We start from the raw sequence: 7,239 nt of genomic DNA, 5'->3' as shown, positions 1-7,239 counted from the left end.
AAGGTGGAACGCTCGACAATTCCCCACCAACCTCAGTGGAAGGGGCAGCTGCATGCCCTAGTTTCCTAGTCACTCTTCGTCACTGACATACAGAACATACATACACACACCTATATACATAGGTGTGTGTGTGTGAGTGAGTGTATGTGTGCGTGCGTGTGTGTACGATTATATATATATAATGGCCGCAGCTCTGAGCTGAAACTAGAAATATATATATATATATATATATATATATATATATATATATATATATATATATATATATATGTATGTAAAATGCAAAATGTGACAAGAACGCAAAACATCCGGACAGCTAGGTGATACAAAAAGGGACAACAAAACATCCAAATAGACGATACAAAGAAAATAAGGACGGATCATTCGAAGTTTTCTTTCCTCAGTCAAGCATCAGATAATCTTCTCAATTTCGGCTATGTATATATATATATGGGGGCACAATTTGTGAAACTGAACCAGTATTTACATATGCGATACACAAGCAGTACCCAGTACCTGGAGAACCAGACTTTGATACCTTATTTAAAATAAGACCTCTCATCGACTACGTTCAGTGCTGGGAGGAGGGCTCTGTCCCTAAGGATATGCGTGACGCAAACATCATCACACTGTATAAAAACAAAGGGGACAGAAGCGACTGCAATAATTACAGGGGCATATCACTGCTCAGCACTGTCGGTAAGGCTTTTGCCAGGGTGGTCCTGAAGAGGTTGCAAATACTTGCAGAGCGTGTGTACCCCGAGTCTCAGTCTGGCTTTAGGGCAGAGAGGTCTACAATTGACATGATCTTCTCACTCAGGCAGCTTCAAGAAAAGAGTTGAGAACAGAGACAGCCCCTATACGTGGCCTTCATCGACCTGGCTAAGGCGTTCGACTCAGTCAGCAGGCTGTTTGCGCTCCTGGGTAGGATAGGTTGCCCTCCCAGACTGCTGAAACTCATCACCTCCTTTCACGACGGTATGCAGGGAACAGTGCAGTTTGACGGATCGCCCTCGGAGTCATTCCCCATCCAGAGTGGAGTGAAACAGGGTTGCGTTCTGGCGCCGACGCTCTTCGGAATTTTCTTCTCCCTTGTCCTGTCCTATGCCTTCAGAACGTCCGACGACGGAGTGTTCCTCCACACGAGGGCTGATGGTGGATTGTTCAATCTTGCGCGCCTCAGAGCTAAGACCAAAGTCCGTCAGGTGCTGATCAGAGAGATCCTCTTTGCTGACGATGCCGCCCTAACATCACACAACCAACCGGGTCTCCAGAGGCTGGTCAGCTCCCTGGCGGATGCCTGCCAAGAGTTCGGCCTTACCATCAGCCTGAAAAAGACAGAGATCATGGGCCAGGACGTCGGAGGGGTCCCCAGCATCAGTGTCGGCGACCACAGCTTGCAGGTGGTGAACGAGTTCACTTACCTGGGATCGACGGTCTCCAGCAGCTTGTCCCTCGAGCCGGAGCTGAACAGACGGATTGGGAAGGCTGCTGCTGCCATGGCTAAGCTCTCCAGGAGAGTGTGGGAAAACAACATGCTCACAATAACCACCAAGATCGCAGTGTACCGAGCCTGCGTGCTGAGCACCCTACTCTACGGCAGCGAGAGCTGGACAACATACACCCGGCAGGAATGCCGCCTCAGCGGCTTCCACATGCGGTATCTTCGACGGATCCTTGGCATCTCCTGGAAGGACCGAGTACCAAACGGAGTCATCCTGGAACAGACTAATATGCCAAGCATGTATGCCCTCCTCGTGCGGAGACGACTGCGCTGGCTCGGACACGTCTGCCGCATGCAGGACGGTTGCATGCCTAAAGACATCCTGTACAGCGAACTCACCACGGGATCCCGACCCAAGGGACGTCCACAGCTACGATACAGGGACGTGTGCAAGCGCGACCTGAGGACTGCCAACATCTGTGTGGACACGTGGGAGGAAACAGCTGCTGACCGCTCTGCCTGGCGTCGGACGGTGAGGAAAGGCGTTTCCATGGCTGAGGAGAGGAGAGCACAGCTGTGGTTGGACAGGCGGGACAGGAGGAGGACAACTGCAGCAACACCCCACACGTACCCATCGATGTTCGTGTGCAGCAACTGTACCAAGGACTGCCACTCTAGAATTGGACTGTTCAGTCACAGCAGACGCTGCACATCATCAAAGTAGGCCCCACCCTTGGCGCAACCCATTGTCTATCAAGACAGACAGGGAGATATATATATATATATATATATATATAATATTAGGGAATAAATTCAAACTTACAGGGAAAAATTAGATTTAGGATTAAATCCAATTTTATAGTATAAATATATTATATTATATTATTTTAAATTAGAGATAAAACCACTATTAGGCAAATCAAACAGTGAAAAACATAAGCCAATATATAAAATTAATTTAAAAATATAAAAGTTAAAAATTAAAAGATTATTAAAATAATTTAAACTTATAAATTTTATATATATATATATATACACAAATATATATATATAAGTATGTATATTTTTATATTTATATATTATTTTGTTTAATAATTAATTTTTTTTTTTTTATTGTTTTATTTTTTATTGTTTTATTTTTTTATTTATCTATTTTTTTATTTTTTTATTTTTTTATATAAATATCAAAAGTATTAAAAGTTTAATAAAAGATAAAGAGTAAAACACTACGATCGTTTCATGGCTGTACCAATTCGAATAACAATAATTTAAATTCAGTTAATAATTCGAGTTATGGTTACAGTCAATCTTCAGGTTAATTGAAATATTTTTAAAATAATCAGAAATATTTAAACAATATTTTAAAGATATAAATAATATAATAATTTTACTTATAATAAACTCTATTATCAAACTAGAAACTTAAAATTTAATAATTATGATTATATCAAAATCGATTATAATGTTAAATATTAATTTTAATTTTTAAGGTAAGAAACCCACCGATAATCTAATGTCAGTAATAGTCTATATCTAATTACATAAATATAAAAAAAAATGACTATTATATATAAAAAATTATCAATGGATATATATAAATGTATATATTATAATTAATGTATATATTATAATTAAGATCTAAAATAATCTCTATAAATAAATATATATGCTCATATAATAAAGACCGATTAAATTAATATTTCATATTTAAAGCTGAAATATCTAAATTCAAAAATACAAACAAACAAACTTAAACGAACTTTCGGAATCTTATTTAAAATACTTATAGAAATAATCATTCGTAGTTATATAGTATCGAATAAATACTATAAATACTATAAATATATTTATCAATGGCAAATATCAATTTAAAAAGACAATAACTAAGTTATGCTATTAAGTTAGACATGGCCTGGACCAATCTTTGGTCGAAACATATCTAAGTTTATCTAATTTTAATATAAGAAATTTAAAAGTACAATTAATACTATTATACATGTATATACATAAATCTAACTTAGACAACTTGTAATCTTCTATCAAACAACATATCTATCGCTAAGTAATATCTTACGAATAGACTTAAATTTAATATCTAATAATTATATAGAAAATTACAATAATTAGATCATTACATAAACAACAATATTTACATAAGAAAAATATTATTACACCAAAGACTTATAAATATTAATTTACAATTTAAAGATGTTAAATATAAATAGATACTTATCTTAGCGAGGTATATATATTATATATATTATATATATTATATATATATATATATATATACAGGGTACTTCCGGCATGAATGCCAAGCAGTAAAGCATTTTGTTTCCAAATTACTGGCAGAGTGAATTGCATCATGTTGCTGTTTTTCTCACAGAAGTTACCCAGCTGAGCATACTATGGTGTGCAGTCGACAAACTCCAAAACAAGCAATGCACATGCACCAAATTAAAAGTATATATAAATGGCGACAATTTGCCCGTACCACCCTGTATATAGTAGGCAACCGTCGATCTCGAGAGGCCGTGGATCTGCGCCAGAAGAATTCGTGTCAGCTGGCGAAGATGGTGCAGCTTCTGCTGTGGTTATTGAGGACCACACGGGAACGGCAGTCACACATACAGCGACTGTATTTGAAGAAGCTCTCTACCAGCGCTACTGGTTTTCCCATCCGTGAAGTGCGCTTTTCCTTGGTGACAAATTCCAGTTTTTTCCCCTCGCTTTATACCTTTTTGCAGCATTTTTTTCCAGTGTGGGTGATCATTTGCGATCTTCTCCCATCTCAGGACGTCCTGATCAAGCGACTTCATATATTTCCAGCTGACGTCCTTCAAACGAACATGAAGTCGTCCTCGTGTTCATGTGTTGGTGGCCGCTTCCCCATACAGGAGGCCACTTGGGATCCCCCCGATATATGGTCAGTAAATATGCTAACTCACGTATGAAGCAGGGAACCTACAAACATTTCCAAGACCAATCATGTGACTATCCTTTGCCAATCAAACCCTAAAATAGGGCAAGCTTCAAACTCTCTCTCTCTCTCTCTCTCTCTCTCTGTAAATATATGTATTGGCTGTGTGGTAAGCAGCTTATTTAATATCTATATGTATGTCTGTATATATGTATTTATAGGTATATATGCGTGAGTTAGTGTGCGTATATCCCCTGTGGACAGGCGAGATAGTTGCTCATACATATATATATGTATACAGTACATACATATACATGGATAAGAAAAAGAAAGGGAAGAGTTTCGATTATCCCTACGTGGTGAGTTGTAATATAAACAAGAATTTAAAGAAAGAAAATCCCCACACTTCACATAGGTTTCATATAATTTTTAATATATCTTATATTGTGTTTGTCAACCGGTTTCGCTTTCGCTAATCATGACATTAAATCTTATTTAGGTACTTATTTTCTTCACACAATTTTTTTTGTCCATGTGTGTGGAATTTATGAATGATTCAAGAAGTAGAAAAATCTACGGGGAGGTAATTATTAATATTGTGGACAGGGGAGATATTTGTTCATCTTTCGGTGGTGATGGGGAAATATATATATGCACAAAATTTCAAAAACTAGAGTAGTGGGAAGAAAAATGTACAGTGATGTGTATGTGACCGTGAATTGAAATATGTATAGAGATTAAAGTTTGTTATGCTTTCATATTTAGACGTGTTCTGTATTTTTCGATGATTGAATTTTCTTTATTTAAACGTCCTTGTATAGAAATTGTATCTTTGCACTGGTAGAAGGGGAAAGCTGAAATTTGGTTTGGTGTTACCCGATGTGGATTTACCTTCTTTCATTTCTTGGATAACCGGGTGCAGAGCTCAATATACATCTGCATCATGACGAAGAGTTCGTCGAGTACAGAATTGCAAGAAGAAAATGAGATGACAAAAGAATAAAGAATTATCTTATGAACTGCAGAAACTTACAGTCGTTTCTGCTATCGGATGCAATGGAGTCATAGTTGAGTACCGGAATAACACCTTATAGCTTCATCGGAGAGAGCGAGGAAGGAAGAGAGTGAGTGAGAGAGAAAGAAAGAAAGAGAGAGAGAGAGAGAGAGAGAGGAGAGAGAGAGAGAGAGAGAGAGAGAGAGATGTATAATACATAAATACAGTGAGCGTTGCCAGATAAAAGTATGTGAATGCAGTCGTTTTGTTGGCTTGTTTTGACGGGTAGTCGGTGGCCACCTCGCTGCACTGGAGTGTTTTCTTTGAATGTTTTCTCTTTTTCCTTTTGCAGGTGCAAATAATTACTGTCTCGAGATCTTCGGATTCACGTGTCGGGTTAGCCGATTCCACAGCGTTTCTGTAACCGAAATCGCAACATTCTTCCTCAACAGGATTCAAGTCCGTCACAGGGTTACTCATTTACGACCGAGTGGACTGACACAGTAAGAAATGAAGTGTTTTTCTCAATAACACCACACACTGCCCGGTCCTAGAATCGAAACCATGATTTTGAACTCGTGGGTACAACTAACTAACCGCTTGGCCACGCACTCCCGCTCCAGTCTTTATATCTATCAAAGATTCTCTTTTATCTCGAGTTTTTCTTAAGATCGTATATACTATGTATTCTCTGTTTTTACTTTTGAATCGATCAAGATTTCAGAGGAAACATTCCACGGTTACAATTTGGTCGAAGAGATTCCAGTCAAAAACTGAGGAATGGCTCTTAATTTCCAAGCCCTGCATGAATTTATCCTGACACATTATCTAAGCAGTGTAAATAGAAACACTATTTCCAATCTTGTATTAGTCAGCAATGATATGTTGCGCAGCTGTTCTTAAATTTATCGCTAGTTCTTGAGCATGGTTCTTCAGCTTTGCAATTTTAACAAAGTCTTAGTCATCGTATTATTGGCTATCTTTGACTCTTGAATCGTAGCGACATTTGGTTGAAAAATTCTTTACCTTGCAGCCGGCGTAAGGTGTTGTTAATTAGGTAAATCGATCAGAAAAAAAAGTGAAATTGCTAACAGGTTATAAACGTAAGTGCAGTAGTGGTGACTGGTGAGAAACTGAAGAAATGTCGATGTAGCAATCAAACAACTCTGAAATAACAGCCAACAGTGTTAAGAATTCAAATACCGTATAAAGCGATGAAGTCTTAATAAAAATAACGAAAAAGGATGTTCATGGTTACAATGTAATTTTATTATAAGTCCACTGGACAACAATTGAACAAGGAAATAATAGTTTCTGCCATTTATATTGAGAATTAAAATCAAATTACCAATGTTATCAGTTCTCTGTCATATGTTACTGAATAAATTTTGATGAACATAAAAACAATATTACAATCAAACAAAATAAGTTCTCAGAAAAGAACTGAAAACGGAGAAGTAGAAATATCAAGGTTATATATATGTGTGTGTGTGGTGTGTGTGTGTGTGTGTGATTAGTATTAAGAATAAACCGAATTATGAATGTTATACTTTTACAGCATTCTAATTATTTCAGCGAAAATGTTCGTAAAGTCAAAGATTTAGTAAAGTAGTAGAGTTTAGTAAATTTCATGTTTTATCAGTGTTATAATGGAAACTTTGCAAAGCCGTGTTATAATCCTCAACAGTAGAATGATAAGTTTACAAAGGACCGGCTGCAAGGCTCACTCTCAAATATTACAGGAAATAAATTTTGATGTACGCAAAAAATATTACTATTAAACGAAATACCAAGTTCTGACAACAGAACAGAAAACGGGAAAAAAGCTTATGTATGTATGTATGTATGTACGTATGTATGTATGTATGTATGTATGTATGT

This window comes from Octopus sinensis, linkage group LG5 (genome assembly GCF_006345805.1).
Source record: "Octopus sinensis linkage group LG5, ASM634580v1, whole genome shotgun sequence".
Taxonomy (NCBI): Eukaryota; Metazoa; Mollusca; class Cephalopoda; order Octopoda; family Octopodidae; genus Octopus; species Octopus sinensis.
This window is presented reverse-complemented; position numbering follows the sequence as displayed.